Consider the following 22458-nt stretch of genomic DNA (forward strand, 5'->3'; position numbering starts at 1 on the left):
TTAAAGAAAAACCCTCTGGGCTCCAATGCCCTACCTTAAAATTGACCTACAGTCCTATAGGATTAGAGGAAAGACTTGCTCTTTTTTGATATAATCTTTCTGTTTTAAACCAGGATCTTCCACGGTTTGCCTACTTAATACCAAGAGGCAGCCCCATCACCCCGTCCACCTGTGACGTCGTCCGAAAGCGATAGAAAACCTCTACCTGTCTTATCAGGTACGACCCTCGGGTCACGTGTGGTGTGGCTCACTGAGTTTCACTGGCTACTTACTCCCTTTTAAAGCAAACTGTCACAGGACCTGGCCGGCTTTCTCAAGAGGCAATTCTTTCTTCTTCGCATCTCCTGTGAAAGGCCTAACGCCAAGTTGTACTGATAGGATCATTCCTACAGCAACAATCCAAGCCTCATAAATAGAAGATTATTATAACCTCAGTCCAAAAACAGACAAATGGACCCACCCCCCTTGATACTCTTTTTTTGTTTCGCTTTCTTTTGTTTTGCTGAGAGTTTGCATTTTTTGCCATCCTGCTTTTCCTTGCTCCCAGCCCCTGCGTGGGGACGTGGTTAAGTGCCTGAGTTCACACCTGGGCAAAATCCCAGCCCTCTTCCAAAATCAGAAAAAAGCCACTTGACAGAGGGGATAGCAAAGTACATTTTAGGGAGTCCCCGGAAACTATTTCATTTCGATAAAGCCTTCAAAAAAAAAGCCTTAGAAAATGACTCGTTTTCTTTCCACTCTGTGGGATCTATTTTTTTAAATAAATATCAACACTCTTAGGGAAGAATAAATTTCAATACATCCATTCGTGGATGATATGTTATTTTACATATACAGTTGGAAAAAAATCAAGACTTATGCGTGAATACACTTACGCACCAGGCCCACAGCCCACAACCCACAAATCACAGCATCTAATTGTCAGAACTGCAAATCCTATCTAGTATTGTTCAAAAAGCCAAGATCTGATCTTCCTGTACAACGTCTGTAACAATAACAGAGCCTCAGAACGTATGTTTTTAATAATATACAAGATAAGACAGAGACCTCGCTTGATTCTCTTATTAACAAGAGTAGGGGGGAAAAAAGAGGGGGAGGGGATTATCAGGGATTTTAGCCATCCATGACTCAGAAGACGAGAGTGAACAAGAAAATAAACTCTTACCTTATGCATTTGGTGTATGCCTTCCTGCGGGAAGTCGGCAGACCCCATTGTCGGCATAGGGTGTGAGACACTGGGAGGTCCAGGGCTCGGCCCCATCATACTGTGCACAGAACCCGGGGATGGCCCGGGTCCTGGACTAGGTCCAAGAATGGGTCCGGGCGAGGGTCCGGGCCCCGGCGAAGGCCCTGGATGGGGCATCGCGCCAGGGTCTGTGGGTGTGGACATCTACCTCTCCTGTCTCTGCCAGTCAGTAGAGGGATACTGAGTTGGAAGGAAGAAAAGAGAAAGGAATGTCTTAAACATGATGTTAAGATCAGAATGAAACAGTTGTTAGTCTCTCATGGTGCCATTTCTGTAACAAACATCAAACAGAACTGCCCTGTCTCGTCCAGATGTTTGAGGGAGTGTGATATATATCCATCTGCCCTAGTCTTTATGAAGACCACTTGTTTAAAAGAAAAAAAAAAAAACACTCTAAATGATTCCCCAGAAAGATATAAATCATCCAAGATACAAAAAAAGACCCACTGGAGAAACTCAAATTTAATGCATAAGCAGAATTCTAAACAAGTTTGAAATTTATTACTGAAGTCAACAGATGCTCTCCATTACTTACTGGCTTGGGCACCTTACAAGTCATTAACCCCCCAAGCCATTAAAACATAAAACCCCTGAAAAAGTATCCAACCAAGACACATTTTCCTAAGTAAATGAGCGTCGGAAACTTCACAGAAAATTCTAGACAGTTAAAAGAGGGAAAGAAGTACAATTTCAGAAACTGAGAAGGAAAGAGAATTACCCATCATGGGAAAAGCAGAGGCTGTGGGATGTGGGACTCAAACAAACAGGGGTCCGAAGAGCCACACAGAACAACCACTGGCTGAGACTGAAATGCAGTGTTGGTAAGTGTATCAGCTCCGGGCCCCACGCAGCAAGCAGCACCTTCCCCGCCCCCCCGCCCATGCAGCATTGTGTTCTCCACCATCTCCACTGTGCCACAAGTGATCAGAAGAAATGTTTGTTTACTTATTTTTTTCAAGATTTTATTTATTTATTTGACAGAGGGAGAGCGAGCACAAGCAGAGGGAGAGGGAGAAGCAGGCTCTCTGCTGAGCAGGAATCCCAACAGGGGGCTCGATGATGATGCCAGGACCCTGGGATCATGGACCTGAGCCGAAGGCAGACGCTTCACCAACTGAGCCACCCAGGCGCCCCAGAAGAAACGGTTTCAAGTGTGGTCCTCCTGCCGGCTCATGAACTGAAGACCACTTGGAGAGCTGAGGCCAGGATTCATCCAAGGCTTCTCTGTGGTCCAGGATCCCCAAGAGAAGTCAGCTGTTGACTACCAGAGTGGGCCCAGCATGGACAAGGTGAGAAAATCCCAGTTCTCCGATTTCAGGAAAGCCGTATTCCATCACCCACACTCCAAGACTTCTTGGCAACCCCTCCCCTGGGGAACCGCCTCATGGTGGGGGTATGCCTGCATCTTGGACATGAGCCAAAACGAGCAAATAAGCCGTTTCCCAGACTCCCATCAATGAGAGCTGAATAGCACTAGTGAGAGTTAAGTGTGACACCAGACCTCATGTTATCTGGGGCCACACACACCCGTACACACAAAAACTTTTCTGCTGTCAACCTCACAAAACACAGAATGAGACCCCCTCAGTGACTTGCTTACCCACTATTTAGTGACAGGGCTGGGACTTAACCACAGGGGTCTAACCCAGCCACTCACAGCCAGGGTCTTTCCACAGGGAGATGAGGTTACAGCGGAAACACAAAAAACCCACATTAGTTCCATTCTTAGCCACCTGCTCTCCCCTCTTGCTGAGTCTCTAGAAGGTGACGGCCTTGAGGGCAGGGGTCTTGCTCTTCTTCACTCCTCTGTGTCCTCGGCACCTCCAGCCTGCGTGGAGTAAGGGCTCAAAAAAAAGATCTGAATGAACTGCCCATGAATTCCAAGGGCAAACTATTAATAGCGTCCGTTATTTTATAAATAAAAAATTAGAGAGTGATCCGTGCCTGAGCTCTGTTCACATAAAGAAATCTAAGAAGGGTGGGCAAGAATTTAGGCCATTCTGGTAAATGAATTCGGGCTAAAACGGGAAGCAATGAAAGGCTACGTTGGAGCGATTATAACACAGCGTTTTGCTGATACAAGACAGGACTCAGAGAACCCAGCTGAAGTGGTTTCTAAAACAACAGAGAAGCTTCAAGGGTGAATTATAGCCTTGAATTCACTAGAGAGCCAAATGTTATTATTTATTCTTTGTGATTAACAAAGCAGGCAGAAGTAACTTTTTTTTTTTTACCTTTTTTAAACTTTTTTTTACATTTTTTTGGCGTGCCACCCCCTCACATACAGGCTCATTCAGTCAGCGTCTTAAATTTAGGAAGCTGACGTCAATTCAGGGGTACTACAAGTTATAATGTTCTTTCATGTATATCAGCAAACTAATAGACCCCTTTATTTTTTAGTGAATAAAAGGAAATTGCTTACTTCCTGTTATGGTTTACCTTGAAATGGGCTTCAATAGCTCTTCCGGTAACCTATCACCAGTCTGAACAATGAAGATACAAACACTCAGCCTGGCAGTCCCCACTTGCCACATTTTCTATTTTAACGTATGTTATCCCATAATCCTCCCTCGTGCCTATGGGATCATTTTCATGGGGGAATCTGGCAGAATGCTGTGATTACTTGTATGCAGTCCCATAAAAATGCTCCTCATTTTTGGTTAAAGGCAACTCCTAAAAAGCTTCTTAAAGGGGAAAACCGACGAGAGGGGGGGAATGGAAAAGTACTGGCTACTTCAGGGGAATGTGAACACAGGGACGTGCTGTGGAGGACACTCCTGAGTAAGAAGAGAAGCGTCTGATGCATGGGCCTAAGGCGCGCGTCCATGAAGCAGCACCGACGAACAACAGAAAGTAGCTCAGAGAAACCGCCAAGTGTAACAGAGGAGGAGCCTTGAGCCCAGCTAACGAAGGGCAGGAATCTGGAGGATCATCCAACTCTGGCCTGGGATACTCCAGCTGGTCTGATCGGGTGTCCAGAGACTTGGGTTCCTTCTGGTCTTCTTGTCCCGGGGCCCGGGGCAGAGTGCTTTTCCTCTGTAGAGCCTTTTTGGTTCTTCTGGGCTTGAGGAGAGAGTATCTCAAGGCTTCCCCCACCTGTGCACCTGGGACTCAAAGCATCTTGAGGACTTGCTCCAATGCTGCGCGCAGTGGGGTTCGGGGTGGGGCGGAATCTGGGCTGTCCCGGGATTCACGCCTCGCCACCAGCACCCAGGAAGACTGAAGAGGAGTGACTCTCAAAGAGGAGGTCACCGCCCTGGCCTCCGCCCTCCCTCTGCATTTCTGCTGGCAGCTTCATCGCACAGCTCAAGGACATAAGCAGCCTGTCTCACTGCGTAAAGCAACTCGGCCGATGTAAATTACAAAGCGGCTCAGCTCTCAAGCGGAGGCGCGGGGCATTACTAAGTTAGCGTGGTTAAGGTTTAAAGTCCAGGGTTGGCCAACTCAGCTTCTCCTTCACCAACCACACCGGGTGTCCTAGGAATCAAACCCTTTTCTTCCTCCTTCAAAGCACTGATGACAGGATGCAGACAGGCAGTGATGGGGGTGGGCACAGTGGGGACCCGGGAGGGGACGGCTCAGATCACCAGGGCAGGGTAGGCGCAGGAGGTCTCCGCACAAGGTAACACTCAAAATCTGCGTTTCTTTAGTGTTGGGAGGTAGGGTGGGGAGAGTAATACATTGTCACAGATGAGCACGGCCTGTTCGACAGGAATGTGGCTGAGAGAATGAAGGAAACGTGTCTGGGGTGGGGGGACAGGGGCGTAAAGCACCGCAACCCCCCCATGCATGGCACTGCGAGTCCCCGGCCTCCCGTAATGCACTCCCTGAGGGCTGGCCGCTGTGTTCTTGGCCAAGGCATTTTCAGCAGTACGCCCTGTCTTTTTCTGCGTCCTAACCCTGCCTTTACAACGGGGGAATGTTGTGTTTTTAAAAATAAAAGTTGTCGGAGCTTCCCACAGCTGCAACCACCCCAGATGCCTTCCTCCTTCCTTCTCCCCCTAGCTGAACAGGCCCCAGCACACCCATCAGCATATTAAATGAGTTCAACTTCCTGGAATTGGAAGGGTCGCCAGTCTAACCACGACAGCTGCGACCAAACATACACCTTTTCCTGTCCTACTGCGATCGGCTGGAGCACCACTGACCCCCGCCTTGCGGGGATATTTAAACACACCCACGTGGGCTTCACAGTCATTGGAGCAACCTGAGTTGAGGACACATTTGGTCCCATGCCCATGTAAAAGGTGAGGGCAGGAAGGAAGGGACCACACAGCTGGCCCGAAGTCAAGTCTGTCAGCGGAACTTTGCGTCTCTTGACCCAGCCCAGGGCTGAGCCACTGCACCCAGGGGACAAGGCCGGCCACCAGGCAGGAGGGCTTTCACTCCGGCTGGAGACCCACCACGCGCAGGAACCAGGAGCGGAGAGAGAAGGGCCTAGAGGCCGAGATGGAAACAACGGGAGGGAGATTCTGCCAGGCTTAGGCTTTGGCTGTGATGCTAGCTCAACCTATGAAGGGACAGAGAAGTGAAAAGAAGCTCCGGAGAGAGTAGGAGGTGGACACGACATCATGGATGAAGATCTGCGAAGTCTAGTCAAACATCCAGAGGGCCCGTTTTACTTATCTGTTCCCAGCTGTCCTGAATCTCCACAAGGGATTGGGCACAAGGCAGGTAGGATGCACAGAAAGGCCCCGAGGGCGTACTCCAAGGCTCTGCAAGTCTGATAGGGAAATGGGACTTTTCCATAAATAGCAGTAGGGGCGGGGAGAACAAATGGAAGGTCCTGCAAGACGAGAAGGGCTACAGCTAAGGGCAGACAGGGGAGAGGGCTTGCAGCCTGCAGGGTGGAAGAAGGAAGAGGGAATGTGGGGAGGCTTCCTGGAGAAGGAGGCCTTTCAGCTAGGCCTCCAAGAAAAAAACATAAATAAAACCAACCGACCAAACAAACAAATAAATAGATGCATGTCTCCCAGACACTTTTGTTTTCTAGTCCCAGAAAGCGTTTTGGGGGAAACACGACCACCCCGACTAGACAGCACCTCTTCAATAACTCTTCACCAAACGTGGCGAGGAAGCGTGGGCAAATCCTGCCTTTTCCACACATCTTTATCACTGCTGGACTTGCAGAAAGACTGGGGTATGGGCCAAAGGTGGAACATTAGAAATAAACATTAGGCCCCTCGCGCGTCCCCGGGAACAGCTCTGTCTTTTTAAAGTTTTCTGGCTGGTGCGGGAGAACTGCAAGGCTCAAGAGATAGTTAAGATAAGGGTTCTTTTTATGTCTGTTTGCTGATTCAGAACATCTCCTGACCTGAAGGGCTTCTCACTTTCTGTGTAGCTGTCTGTATAAAGGAATTGATAATTCCCCTACAAGAAGTAGCAACATCTCTCCAACGGGAACAGAAGCACTGCTGTTCTTAATGGGGGAGTGGGGCGTGGGCACGAACAGCAGTGAAGATAAAGGAAATAAATCTACCAGAAGTTTCTTTTTCAGAGGCCAAGGTTGCCTGGATAGACGGTGAAACATTACCAAAAGCCCTCCCACTTCTCGGTCTGGGACGTGCAACTTTAAACAGGGTGCACCATGATTTGTGCCACGGGGAAAAACCACGTCGGGCTTAAAAGTTCAACGTGACACGTCACGGGACCTGAAACTCTAGAAAAGCCTGGAAAACATTTTCCTCCTAGTGCTTCCTGTCAGTTTCCCATTCAAAGTCAAGTAGGTTTTAAAAAGGGGCTGGATTCAAAAATGGTGCTCTGTTTGTGTGGCTTCTGTGGACGTTTCCGCCACACGGTCAAGGAAACATTACGTTGTTAGCTGCTGCCCTCCCTTTAAATAACCTGCCCTGGGACTGTCCTTGCCCAGAGTCAGACCAAGGCTCGGGGGCAGCTCTGCGTGGGACAAAAGAGAACACAAACATCGCAGCAGCTAACTCCTGCCCCCGCCATCCCCAGGGGATACTCAGGGACCTGGCACTTAACATCATCACCCTGCAGAGACGGTGGGTTGCCTTCTTTTAAGAACCTACCCTGTGATACAATCCCAGGACCTCCCTTACGAGGACAGCCAACGTTTCCACCAAGGAAAAAGTCTTTGGAGGACGGTGCCTACGAGAAAACCCGAAGTACCAGAAGTCCTTCAACAAAAAAACACTAGGGCAGAGCATCCTTCTAACGCAGGACTCACGTCCGTAGGTACTTATCAAGGTTATCACGGATCACTATCACTTCCAACATTTAGTTGAACCTAAACTGCGAGGTAATTGGCCAAAACCAAGCCATGCCAATCAAACCAACAAAAGCTAGTTTCAGGGCACGCCCCCCTGACGTCTACTATCTTGTGTCCATTTACACGTACAACCCTCCTTCCTAGGTTCTGTTAGGCCCCTTTACAAGGCAACCTCATTTGGGATGCTGATAAGAACCGATGATAGCCACTTCCTTCTCCGTCTGCTAAGATAACTGTATTTACACATTAAACATATGAGTCTGAAATACACATTTTAAAAACTCCTCTGGCTGAGATGGCACGCTACGACTTCGCAGTAAATCTCGACCCTTCTTTGCTGAATGAACCCCAGGTATATGACGGATGGGTTTTGATATGCCCCACTTGCCCGGGCTTTCACAGTAGCCACAGAAGTTCAAGCAGGAACCCTTCAAGTTCACTGCAATTAAAGTAGATAATGGCCATTTACATGCTAACATGCCCTTTAAAAAAATCACCACCATAGTTCATTTGAGCTCTTCAAGTTTCGAGTTCTTCATCTACAAACTAGACAAAATCCTCGCCAGCTACAACTACAATCCTGATATGAATCAAGTAAAATATCACATCTGAAGACACCTTGTGAGCTATGGTGTAAAAATGTACATTACCCGGAGGATCCTTTCCATGGTTTCAATACCCACCCTGGACTCGAATCCACAGATTAATCTCAACTATTTTTGCTCATGAATTCCCTCATTCAAAACTTCTGAGACAAGCCTCCAATATGCACTGGATAAAATATTCATGCATTAGCCTGGACATCAAGTCTTTCTACCATGTCCAGCGTTGTCTTCCACAAATTCTCCCCAACTAGAACCCCTTCCCTGAGTCTTCTCATGGACGCTTCAGACCAGTCCCCGTGATCTCTGGATTTTCTTCTGATGATCAGCACCCCACCTCCTCCACCCCTGCCCTCCTCTGGCTGCAAGGCTACCCCACGGACCCGTGACAGCTCACCCTGACCACTCCCTCCACCACGAGGCCTGCGCAGTTTGCCATTTGCTCAGGTATATTCTTTAAAACACAAATTCTCAATTGTAGATTGTTTTTTAAAGAGTTATGGGCTTTGCTTAATTGCATTTTAGCACATGTATGAATACAGCGAACGGCGGCAACATACAGATGCAGTGCAGACACTACAAAGGTAAACACATGCCCGCTTCAAAAGCACTGGGGGAAGAGGGGAGAGGGCTTTCTTCGTGGACATTCAATTTCCAAGTTCAGTGACCCATCTTTCAGTGGGATGGTAACAACTGAAATATACAACATCAAGTAGGTGAAGAAATACGTAATCATCCTAAATAAGAAAAACAAACACAAACTGATAGAGAATTCCCCTTGGACTAGTGTGAACCTACAAAACAATATATCCTGATCTTTTTTGGTCAGATATGTGTTTTCTATTTTTAAGTTATGTAAATTTCCAAATTGTGAATTCAGTTCTTTAAAAAAGGGAGGAAGGGGGAGTTATAATTATATTTAATGGTTTTTAAACTTCAAACTTATTTCAACTCCTAGAGGTTCCACTCTACAATTCACAAAAGGGTCAGCCCATGTTTAGATTAGATCAGTTTCTAAAAAGTTTCTGAAACATTAGTGCTTGCATAGCTGTAGATAATATCTTGGTGTAAGACCGATGCCTAAATTGATGCTTACGTGCCTGAAAATACAATAGAATATTGCGATTTTTAAAGGTTTTACATGATACAGGCATATAGCTGGATTATAACTGTATGAATGTTCTGGAAGTCTTACATAACGAAAAAACCATCACAATTCACAGCTTCAATTACATAATAATGTGTTATAAATCCAGAAGTCCAGAAGGGCACCACTTATGTCAATATTTCAGTCAAAATCCTGTATTCCATATCTAAACCATCATTCCAAATGAGTGGATTAATGAGTTATTCACTCGTAATTAAAATTAAATGATGCTTCTATCCAACATCCTAAAGACCCAGCTAGGTGGCTCCTGAATTTCATCAGCTCTATTATATGTTTTGCTAAGGTTTAATTATTCAAGCATCTTTGTATCTTTAAAACCTGTATTACTTAAAGTCTCTAATGTATCCTAAATACTTTCAAGGAAAAGTGCTATATTAACATGAGAAAAAAAATCATAATAAGCAGTAATGAGGTCGTAGAGTTTTCCAAACCCACGTTGCAAGATTCCATTTAACTTGCTCATAAATAACCTCAAAATAAATATGCTGTCTTTCATAACGATTGTGGCAGAACTAAGTTTTAGACTTCTGTATTCCCTGGTAAATATGAAGTCATGGCTTCCTATGTAGAAAAAATAAACATCTCAGGCCTTCCTAAATACTCTACCAAATAACTTTTACCACCATCCGGATCTTCTGCTACCAACTACTTAGGGAATGACCCAAGACTTTTTCAAATGGCTAGAGATTAAAGTCCCATAATGCAAACTCTTACCAAGATGACAGAAAAGTCAGCATCCTCTGTTGGTCTAAAACAATCTACAGAACACATTTAAGGACAGGGAGTGATTCAGAAGATCATTCTTTCACATAAAGTGACAAGAGAAAAATCACAAGTAGCTCCCATATATATGGGCTTTCCCATTAGGGAGATTTTCTCATCTGTTCCCCAGAAATACTGCAGAAGAGACAAGTGATCCACTTATAGGGAGTTCTCCAAGTCCACTCATGTTAAGCAACAAATTGTCCATGGCTCCCCTTAAAATCATCTTGACCACAACACAGTGGGAATCAAAACTTGTGCTGGTTGAAATCAGGTCCTATCAACACTCCCTCAATAGGCCAGCACTGACACACAGTACCCAGGATTATAGTTGTGATAATTCAGTTGTTCTCATGGCAGCACGTCAAGATGTCACAAATCGTGATTTATTATTTCTCTGGACTATCAAAAAGCTGCTGACCTAGGGGAGTTTGACAAAGGTCTTGTTTACAAAGGAAGACTTCTAAAGGAGGAAAAAAAAAAAAAAGGAAAAAGCCACCAAAACACTGGAGGACACCACCACTTTTATAGCTTATGAAAGTTTTCTCTTTTCTGATCTTGCTCTAATACATAATAAGCCTTTAAAATGAAATGTCAAAATATAGTAATATAAGGGGCGTCACAATGGTCTCTGAGAGAGAACGGAATACGCTTTTACACTGGCCTGTAAATGTCTTATCTTTATCAAAGACAGAGAGTTTTGAATAATTATTTGCCAAAGTGTTACTTTCCAGTTACACTGTCAGAAATATCTTAAACAGAATTCAAGCATTAGCGATAAAATACAAGCAGGAGCACTTTTTCTTTCCTTTTTTTTTTTTTCGTCAATTCCAAGCCTCAGGTGTTGGTCAAAGCACCTTTCAAGAAAACTTGATGAGAAATGCTCAAAAAACACTTTAAAACCGAACAAAAGAAAAGATCTAAAGCTGCTTTGAACACACTCTTGCGGTGAATTTTTTCTTAAGACGCCACAGTGCAGCTAGTCCTGGAGCTGGGATGTCACTGCTGTCACTCAGAAGAGAAAGGCTGCATTGAAGGGGGCACTCCCGCACCTCTGACCATTCTTCAAGGATTCTGATACCCCAAACTCCTAATTTATTTTCACGGCGTTCTTTACCCACAAGGCACCTCTGCTTAATGCCTCCAATCAGGTAAATGGACCCCGGTCTCCAGGTCTGGATTTCTTCCTTAGTCCACTGGAATAAATATCTTGGGTACCTAACAGGTATCTCCAGATCCCTTCTTCCCAGTGGCAAACATTTGAGTCGTCAAGGAGCTTAAAAAAAAAAAAAAAAAAAGTCCAGGAGAATAAAAGCGCAATTAGATCCTTAACAGAGAAAGTGTGTCTGGATTTGCATAACAATGCACCAACTTGGGATTCAAACCTGCCACACCTCTTAGCACTTAACCAGTGTGCTCAAAGTCGGCTGGATGCCTACCAAGTCTAGTGTTGGCAAACAAGCCTGGGGCAGTGGCCCCCCAAGTAACCGATGGAAAATATTACCGAAATATTTGAATGTGCACATCTAAGTGTCTATACACACACATAATATTGGGTATGGCTTTTATTTTAGTCCAGCTCTCAGGGCCTTCTGAATCTTAGATGGTTAGACAGAAATTCTCTGCCACTCCATACGCCAGCAACAATCTTTCTGTTCATACAAGCATTCTGCTCCTAGGAGCATGGCACAACCAGGTGTAAATAAAAAAGTCCCTTGAAATGGGAGTTTAAAATTTAACTCTGCTATTCATGACGCACAGACGTTAAAAATAACCACTCCATACAGGAGACAAACGTGTATCCTTAATGCCTCCCTTAGGCTCTAACATTACACGTATTTAGGAATACAGTCTATCTAATGACCAGGAGACCATGATGACACCTCTCCATAAAATATTAACCCCGGTCGCTTTGTTGTTTCAAAAGCACCAACGTCCATCAGACTGGGGAGGAAGGATAAAAGGCGAAACCTTGCAAAACTCTCCCAAAAGTTATATAAACAAAGGAGGGGAGAAGCCCAGTGTGGGCTTTGCACCCATGTGCTACTAAAATTACATAACACCCGGCGCAGACATTAGACAAGGAATGGATTCTGCACAACACCCTCCCCCCCCCCCACTTTCCTCGACTCCCCAAGCCCGTCTCCTTCTCTTAAAAAATCCTAATGCCTGGCAAGACCAAATGGACGACTTGGAATATTTATTTTATTGCTGGAGTAAATCCTGCGAGAGTTGGAGGCACGTTTAGGCCCGAAGTTTTGAATGTGCAACAGCCCCAGGGCGCAGCGACTCCACTCTCCGGACCCGGAGGAGAAAGAACTGACAAGCGACAGCAACCAGCAAGGCCTTCTCCTTCGCCCTCGCGGTGCTTCCCGCTGGAAAGTTTTCCACGCGATCGATCGGAGGGCGAGGAGCCCGCTTCCCCCGCCTGCCTGACTTTGCAGGAAAGGCGAGCCGGGAGACCGGAGGGGGCCGGCAGGGAGAGAGCCGGAAAGCTCCGCACTCAGCGGGCGGCGCCGGCGCAGGCTCCTTACCTGGGGGACGCGGAACAAAAAGAGGCGCGGGGCTCGCCGAGCGGGTGGCGGCGGCGCGGCCGGCTGCCGGAGCGGGTCTCCCCACCCGAGCCCTAGGCCCGCGCCCGAGCCCGCGGCCCGGCCCCCGCCGCCGCCGCCGCTTCCTCCCTCGCGCGCGTCATGTCACGGCGATCAAACATGTCTGTGTGCGCTTCGCTGCTGTGACTTCCTGATTCTCTGCCGCTCGCGCGCGCACACTCACACTCACACTCACAGCCACACGCACACGCCACCCCCACCAGCCCCCGCCACCAAACCTCGCCTGGTCCTCCCCGGGCTCCCGGCGGCTGCCGGCGCCTCTGCTCGCGTCGCGCTGCCCCGGCGCGCACAACACACACTCACACTCACGCGCAGACACACTCGCGCCGGCCCCGAGGCGCGGAGACGCGAGCCGCGGGAGCTCGCCGCCCCCTCCCACCCCCCTCCCTACTTAGCCGCCCTGCCAAACTTTTTTTTTTTTTTTTCCCCTGCCTGATCCACGTCCAACTTCCCTCCACCCCCACCCCCCACCCTCCAGCAGTCCGGCCTGCCCCGCGCTCACCAGGATCCGCCGCAAGCTGCAACCCGGATAATAATAATGCAATCCAGGCGGCGGAGGCAGGGGCGAGCGCGAAGACACTGGCAGGAGGCGATTTCCCCGCGTGTACCGGAAACCGGCCGAGTGCCGGGACTAGGGCACGGGTGTCCCCTGGAGCCCGCACTGCTGCGCCTCGCCCCGCGCGGTGCAACTGCGCCCAGGCTGCGAGGCCTGGTGCGGGGCACCCGGAGGACCGGGCTCGGTGTGCGCCCGCAGCCGGAGGGCGCCTAGGGACTGGCACGCCGGACCGGTTATTTGGGGAAGTGCATCGCGACACCTTTGCAGATGGCATGGCCCTGTTTTGCAACGCAAACGGGAGGAGGGAAGACGGCCGGATGGAGGGGGAGAGCAGAGGAAGGGGTAAATCAGGTTGGGATGGGAATAAAGCAAACTCGAAAGCAGGGAGCGAGAAGGAAGGGGTGCGTGTCATCGTTGGGAGGAGGCTCCCACCCGGTCTCCCCCCCCCCCCCCCCCCCCCCCCCCCCCCCCCCCCCCCCCCCCCCCCAGCAGCCCTTCCCCTTCTCCGGCGAACGCCACCACTGCTGCCCTGGTGCGCGCGGGTCCTGTTTGTGACAGTCAGGCAGAGAGGATTATCCGGATCATGGCCTCCCGGCCCGCAGCCACGATGGCTCTCCCGGGCCCCAACGAGCCCCTAGCACCCGGACGATCGCGGGCGACCCACGCCCGAGGTTCCCGCGGCTCAAGCTGGGGGAAGACGCCAAGCAAAAGAAAACAACCCCCGGGGCGGGGGGGGGAGGGCAGGGTAACTGAGCCCGGCGGGCACCTCCGACCTCCTTCTTTGGGGCCTCCTCCCTCCCTCCCGGCAGTGCGGCCCGGGCCGGACACCCCGAACTTCAACATCCGAGCCCGCGCGGCCGCCAGGTACCAGAGGCAGGGACGTCCGCAGAGCCCCGGGCGCAGCGCCCCGGTAACCCCTTTGCCTAAAGGCCTGCCTACCGGTCAACGTCCTCATCCCCGCCGGAGGGAACGCGCAAAGTGGAGGTGACACCTCCGATCCGGCACGCACCGGCCCCGCGGCGGTGGCTGCCGCCTCTACGGCGCGCCAGCTCCGGCTTCTCCCGCCGCGATCCGCTCGCGTCTCGGCAACCGGAGCCCTTTAAACAAGTCCCCGGGAAGCGGGTGGCAGCCGCGTTCGTTGGCGCCCGGCCGCCAGCCCGGGCTCCTCGCCCTCCTCTCCCGCTCCCCTTCCAACTCTTCCGGGGAAGACTGCTCGGGGTGAACTGTCGCCTTCCCCCCCTCCACCGCCCCCCTCCCCCAGCTTTAAGGGGATGGGGGGATTGCAACCTTGCCGAGTGTGTGTGTGTGTTGCAACCTTGAGTTGGCAGCGCATCGCTGACTGCCTACCTAGGGTCAAGGCTGTGGTTTGTTGGGATTCCCCCCGCCCCTCGCCTCCCCAAAGTAGTAATTATTACTGTTATTATTAGAACAGCAAGGTTCGGTTGAAACTTTCCCGTTTCTTCCACGGCCGCCCGGGAGCTGTCGTTAGAGCATTCCACCTGAGGCCCGCGGGGAGGCGGGCTTTTTTTTTTGTTGTTGTGGCGGTTGGCCCGCCTGTTTGTTTTGGATCTCCGTGCATGCACAATAAATAATAATTAGGATAATAATGAATAATCCCCGGCGAAGGCGGCTCCGTGCGGGAGGGGTTTGTGCGGCGGCTGCAGCCGGGAGGCCGGAGGGAGGGGAAAGAGGAGAAAGGAGTTGTAAGTTATATTTACCTTGCTCGCGAGGAGTGTGCTGGCTGAATCTCTTCCCTCTCTGAGTCACCCAGAGTACAGAAACAGAGGGAGAGAGGACTAGATTATGAATATGACTTCATTGATGACAGCCATCCCCTCCTCTTCCTAAACTCGGGCTCCGCCCCGCGTCCCACCCTCGCCGCCTCCACGGGCGCCGGAAGACGCGCCGCGGTTGGCCCCGCGCGCCGCTCCTCCCTGCCCGCCCGGGCGCGGGTTGGCGGGACGCGCCTGTCACTCGCCCCGCTCAGCGACTCCGGGAGCTCGGGGGAAGGAGGGGGCGGTGTGCAAGAATGTGGATCGAGACAGCTCTACTGTATGCGTGGATCCGTGTGTGTCTGCAAGGCGCCGGCTCTCGGGCCGTGCTCGTGCCTGGAGCAGAGAAACTGCGCAGGACGCAGAGAGCCCCAAGCCCTGGAGGAGTTAGGCACCCGTTATCCCTCTCCCGGCCGTCGTCCTGGCGGGGGGGGGGGGGGGGGGGGGGGGGGGCGCTGCCGGGCTCCCCCGGGGCGGCTGGGGAAGCAGAGGAGGCACAGCGAGAGGGAGGGCAGCCGTAGTAATAGCGCGTAGTAGTTTGGGGGTATGTGGAGAAGGTGCTGGAATTTAACTGTGCCTCCGCCTGCCAGAGCGAGCCTGCAGAGGGAAAGGGAGGGGACAGGGGGAGGGCTCCGAGTGGCATCAAAACTGTTCGTGGCACGGTGTTGACCATGAAAGAAAAAACAGGCATTGTCGTGCCGGCTGAAACTTTTTCTCCCCACCCCCGCCCCCCACCCACCACTCAAGGTTGTTATTATAAATCTGTCCCCCTTTTTCCTCCCCGGTAAAAAGGGAGGCGGGCACAAAGAACATTCCTGCCAAATCTGTCTCTTTTCTAAAGGACGGCAAGCTTCCAAATGCCAATGAGGGGAAAAACAGCTGAGAGGCTGAACGCCTTGTAAATAAATAAGCCCACCCTAACCCCTCTGTTTACTTTGTGGACCAGATACGGCGCTTGAAGCTTCCCTCACCTGTCATCTTCGAGTAAAATATATACGAAAATATGGGAAAACAACCCGTGGGGGGCGGGGCGAGCGGGTTAGGGCACAGCTGAAGCATGGAATCTGCTTTTGATTTAAGAAGGGGAATAAATCTCTTATCCTGTACAGTCCATAGGCTCTTCTCTCCCACCTCGCATTTAAGACCGATTAAGGCTACACACAGTAGACTGCCGGCACTTGGCAGTTTTGAGACCTCTTGTTCCAGTTCTCCTTGAGATACAGTTCTTTGGCTGGCGGAATAGGTCAGTGTTTGCTGAGACAATTTTATTTTTAGTTTTATGAAGTGTGAAAGAATGTTAGGAGATTTTAAATCAGGGGCCTATTATTTCAGACTCAGATTAATGTAAGTGCTTGACTCTTAAAATTAAAACTGTTCCTATATGGTAGTGTTATGAAAAGAATGATGTATCCCTTATTTTGTAATGTAATGGCTTCAATTAGTCATTCAAAGTGCACTGTGACTATCTGGTTGAGGATTTTCCCCCTAGAGTAAAATCCTATTTTAAGACCATTTTGCTGTTGCAAAATTGACTCTTTGAGCAACGGGGTCTGAAATGCAGTTCTAGGATGCTTGGAACTAGGCACTGGAGAAGTTGAAGACAAGAAGCAATGGAAAGTGCATCTAATGCTGCATAGGGTTATGAAATGGCAAAAACTGTTTATGTGGCTGGTCCACTGCTAGGGGAAGTAGAGTTTGCAAGGGCACCAAGTTCAGGCGGTTAGGAGTGTCAGTGCCAGCCACCCCGTAGTTTCTAAGGCTTTGTTACTTGCTTCATAACTTCAGTGTTACAATTCCCTGTCTATACCAGAGTGAACCTCAGGACAACAAAAGAAAATACATCGAAGAGAAATAGAATATAGTATGCCCTGAAGAATCGGCTGTAAGAACTTGTTTTTCTGCCTGAGGATATGCCAGGATAACTTTTCCCTGGAAAATAAGCAGTGAGAAACCTTAAAATTAGCAATGTAGTAAAAGTATAACGTCTAACTGCCTCATAAATTGCAACTAATAATATAGCCAGATAACCCAGTTGTCTGTAAAAGGTCCTTCACCTAATGGCAATGCTTATTACATTACCTAATATTAGGTTTTAATTTTTTTTCAGGCCCAATTTGTTTCTCTGGCATGCCAACCTCACACCTTTCCTTCCTTGTGCATAAGTACCTTTGATCCCCTTATGGTTCCACCTTTACCTGCCATGCCAAATTTCAAAGAGAGAACAATCAGTAAGACACTGAAGGAGGAGATGGGCCATTCCTCCTGGTGTTTTGTCAGAGGAAGAGTAGAGAAGAAAACACTCGCTTTGTTACATGTGTATATTCTTCGGCTCGTATAAAATTTTGATGCAGTACTTGGAGGGACTGGTATCAATGCATTATATGCTCAACTATGGGAATTGAAAAATAAAATCTATCTCTGGGAGCAGAGCTTAAATATAGATATTGCATCTCCTTTTCCCTTCGTATTGGTCTAAGAAAGCACCACCTTCTCCCTTCAGGTCTTCCCTCTGAAGAATCGTCTTGTTTGTAGCTTGCACTGCAGCAAGTAGAAATGTTGGAAAATAAGGCCTACACTCAGGAGAAATGAAAAGGCATTCACTCAGTACGGGGGGGCGGAAAAAGATCGTAGAACGTACGTAGAGCATAAGCTTCATCTCTGAGGTAAAACAACACTTAACAATTGACGTTAAGGAGGAAAATGATGGGGTTCTTTTGTTTCGCAGAAGATCCACACAAAAGCCAATATGGTTGCAGGCTAAAAGGACCCCGAGAGGCTGCACAGGATTGCTATATTCACGAGGCTTTTCCTTTTGGACTTTGATGAGTCATAATGTGTTCTCTGAACTTGCTTTTCTCTTTCTAGTTTGGCATCAAGAGATGGAAGTCGCTTTTTCATGTCTGTATGGCCCCTGTCACTTGTTATGTAAGTCGGCTGTGGTTAATGTTCTGTTTTGAGTGGATATTGGGTTTGAAAATTGATATCTGGTTATAACATCCTCATAAAGAAAAATTCCATGCACAACGTTAGGAAGCTTGTAATCCCACCAGGCAAACTGGGAATGCTGGCTGAAATGTTGCCTGGCTTCAAACAGGAGCAAGTCAGACACTTAGGGAATGAATACGTCTACAGTAATGGAACCTAAACTTGGACAAAGTGAATTAGCCGACATTTACTTTAGTGACGAGTTTAGAATTAGCAAGTAAATTTACTACGGAGGTAAACGCTCCTCTCTCTCCTTTTTCCCAACCAACAGTCTCAAGAGATTTTGTTTCACCAGTCATTCCTCCAAAATACCACCCCAGTTCCTTGTGATGGTATCACCCTCTAGCTTAAGAGCCTTTGTCTATTTCCAATGCATTCTATGATAAATTTCAGTCGTAGCATGTCATCCAAGGCTGAGAATGGACAGATTCCTGCCAGCCTCGTTGACTTCCTCAAACCCCTGGGCTCCAGAAACCTGGTCTACCTGCTGGTTCCTAAGGGGCCATACTGGATATACTTCCCTCTGACCAAAATGCAGGTTCCCAGTCACATCCTCCAAGACTCAGCTATGGCCCAACATCCTTCCAGGGGCCCTCCTTACCCTCCCCAGGCAAAGGAAGCTGCTTAGCCTACTCTGCTCCCATAGCAACCAGTGTGTACCTCCATTAGAGCACTTATCACTTGGATGCGATTATTTGTTTGGTGTCCTGCACTGGATGGTTAGTGCCTGGAGGGCGCAGAGCAAGTTCAATTCATCTTTGAAACCTCAGCACTTAGCCGGATGTCTAGTACATTGTATGTTGTTTAAAAACAAAACAAAAAAACAAAAGCAAATAAGAAACCCCACAACTTTAGAGATTGATATTAAAATTATCTGATAGGATTTAATGGGTCTTTCCAATTAGTATTCTCATGTTAATGAACAGGATTACTCAGTGTTCAGAATCCGGTGCTTTCCCAGGCTGGAAAGGTTAATACGCTTTTGTTGTGTTTGTTTTGTTTTGTTTTGGGGAGTAAGGTGGGAGGTGAGAAACTACAGCTCTTGCAGCCCCATAGAGAGAGCACTGAGAGGAGGTTTTGTTTGGTTTTTAAATTAGGCTAGGAGTAACGTGTGTGTACACTTGGCAACCACGTGATAGAGTGGTAATCATTATAATAGCATCTTCTGTTATTTCTCCTTTAAATCCCATGCCCGTATTTGTGCACACACCTTTACACATGCCACGTATCCACTTGACCGTATGAGTTATGTGACATTATCCCCATTTTACAGATGAAGAAACTGAGAGTCAGCAGTAAATGATTAGCCTAAGGCAGGGGTCTCCAAAGTAGAGTGAGCAAGAACATGAGGGAAGAACATTAGAGATTCTATTTCTTTTTCCTTTAATCATTAGAAAATGTAATGACCAAAGAGAGAAGAGCTTTACTAATGTTCATTATATTCATTGACCTAGCACCTTTACATGGTGCGGAGTAAGGAGCTCACGTGCCCAGTGTTGTATCTGAGGAGTACTCCACTGAAGAGCCTCAGGCAGTGGGGTGACCGTGGCGCCCCCCCACCTCTGGTTCTTTCACTGATTTCAAGGTGTTGACATTGCCTGAAGCTTACACCTTCCACATAGTGTCTTGCCTGGTTTTAACCAATTAACTCTCTTATTTGGAAAACAAGTGGCTTAAAAGATTCCTTCAAAGAAGTCGAAGATTGAGATAAATCCAATAATGCACTCACAGGTGAAAATCAAGATCAAATCTGCCACTTTCAGTTCTTAGAGTTTTTTGCCAGCCATACTGAGACGTGAAAACAATGACAGTCTAATTGGATCTGACAAGAAACAGGTCAAAAACATTTACAGTTATTCAAGACTACTTGCAATTTGGATTTCTATGAACTATCATTAATGATGAATTCTGATCTGAGCATATATTTTGCTGTGAGATATTAGCTATTGATAGAGTATGATATCATCATGATTAGCAAGATATTTTCTTCTCTCATCTTCATCTCATTCTTTTATAACTTCTATTGTGTGTATGTTTTATGATGCACTTGATATATTAATACTGAATACATGTATTACAAATAAATATACATAAGTCATACTCTATCCTTCTTCTGATTTTATTCTTTTCCTTTATAACTGCAAGGGGAATGTGATCAAACAACTTGGAGAGAACTAAGTGATGAAGTCAGAATTTTTAACCCAGCTTGGTAAAGCTCCAGACTCAGCGTGATCTATGTGGCTCATGTAAAAACTGTTCAATCATTTGTCATCAATACAGGGTTCTTAACCCATTACGGGACAGGGGGAAGGTGGAATATAAATGATCTTTGGCGCATTTGACAATCCCTTGAAACTGTGTTTGAAATTCCGTGATCATGTTAAGATGCACTTTCTGCAAAGGGAGTCCATACATTCAATCAGATTCTCAAGGGGATCTTCATCACAGGGGGTAAGAAGTGCTATCTGCTATCGAGGTACCAGCAACATTAATGACCTAGGATACTTTTCTGATAAGAAATTAATCTTTCCCTTAACTTTGCACACTTTATACGTCCAATCAAGTCTATCCTTAGAAAAACCATTTAGAACTTAATATTTCTCTAGATAATTCAAATGTATTCTAACTGCCCAAAGGAAGTCTTCATTTGTCTCTGGAGATGGGCTTTCTGAGGATAATTTCATTCTGAAAGATTTTCTCAGTAATACTCCGTTATATGTTGTTGACCAGACAAGAAAGGATTTTACAAATGTTGTCATCAACGTATCTCTGAGGCTTCGACACATCTTTGAGCAGGTGCATTTTAGGGATCGGAACAAGAATTCAGAGCCTAAATTTTTTATTGTCATCAGTTGTTCAAATATTTTAACTTTCCTTTGGCAGGCCATTGTACCGACTGCCCGGTTTCCCTGAATGATAATATGCTCTGTACCAGTGGGACGCTGTAGCTCATCTCCAAGCCCCTCAACCAAACGCCACAGTGGCAGAATATACCGTATCCCTTTCCCACACTGTTTTATTAGATTTTATGGCAGCATTTTACTTTTAGATCACCTTTGGCTGTTACTGGACTTATCTTTTCCGTTGCCGTTCCCTGCATTTTATGTGTGTGCGACCCTTTTCCAGCTTGACTTCCAACACATCACCCACCAGATTCTTTCTTCAAGTTCAGCATACAAGAGCGCAATCTGCTGTTGTTTTATTCCAGCCATTTTTTTCTGCGCTTGAAATCGTTCTATGTAAATTCAAGGGAAGAGTAGAAAATAAACCAGGAACATATGAAAACAGAAATAACCATGAAAATTACCTTAGATGACTCTTTAAAGAAATTGAGATAATAATCTGCTTTGGGGACCAAAAAAAAAAAAAATCAGTCTCCCCACAGGTGGGGATAAAATACATTCCACAACAATATGGCTTTATTTTAGTCTTCAATGGTGTTACCAGAAAGTGATGAATATATTAAAAAAAAAAAAAAAAAACAAGAAGAATACGAAAGTTTGAGGAAAAGGGTTGCAAGCGTCTGCATTCTGCATGGGGCAAGGTTTAATGCCAGGCAGGAAGCTTCTATCTTTTATCTCCCCTTCAGATAAACTCAGCTGAACAGTCCCTGACTTCACTGAGGGCTGGGCATAAAGGAAAAGCTCACATCTGGTCTGGAATTGTGCATATTCAATTGCTTATCTCACCAGAGACATTCTGATATCTGTTGGAATTTTACTATTTTGAAGACTATTTGGGGCCTTTTGGTCATAGACTTTTCTTAAATATGGAGGAAAGCAAGGGAATTGCTGATAAGGTCAAAGAACATCATAATGTGCAACATTTTTTGTTTAATAGGACTTAGGACATGGGGGGGGTTATGTCTGCATCTTAAAGACATCGACACCTCACACTCTACCTTTATTTTTTTGATCTATTTAAAAAATATACCTAACTATGGGATATTTGTCTTTATGTGACGCCTCAGTCTTACAGTGTGATTTATTTACTGATGTTAATGACTGTAACCACCGTTACCTGATACTCTGCAGGTCCCACGGCCCATATCAACGTTTATTCCCTGAGAACTTATGACCAGAATGCTGAGCTATTATTTCTAGTGCTAGCATGATAAATAAATACTTACCAATTGAGAAAAATAATTAAATAATGCAAGCATAATGGAATGATCTAGGTAAGTGACTATTCTTTTAAACAGCCTACAAATGCTAGTCTCACTGGTCTTTTAGCTGTCACAGGCTATGTATCAAGGTCTTCTTTCAAATGGTTAACACTCTAATTTCTTATAGGAGTCCCTTTAAAAAAGACATGCCAGGGGCGCCTGCATGGCTCAGTTGGTTAAGCGTCCGCCTTCAACTCAGGTTATGATCTGGGGTCCTGGGATGGAGCCCCGCATCAGGCTCCCTGCTCAGCGGGGAGTCTGCTTCTCCCTCTCCCTCTGCGCCTTCCCGCTGGTCATGCGCTGCTCTCTCTCTCTCTCTCTCTCAAATAAATAAGAAATCTTTAAAAAAAAAAAAGCC

Source organism: Leptonychotes weddellii, chromosome 14 (genome assembly GCF_054177405.1).
Source record: "Leptonychotes weddellii isolate Sample4059 chromosome 14, ASM5417740v2, whole genome shotgun sequence".
NCBI classification, from domain to species: domain Eukaryota; kingdom Metazoa; phylum Chordata; class Mammalia; order Carnivora; family Phocidae; genus Leptonychotes; species Leptonychotes weddellii.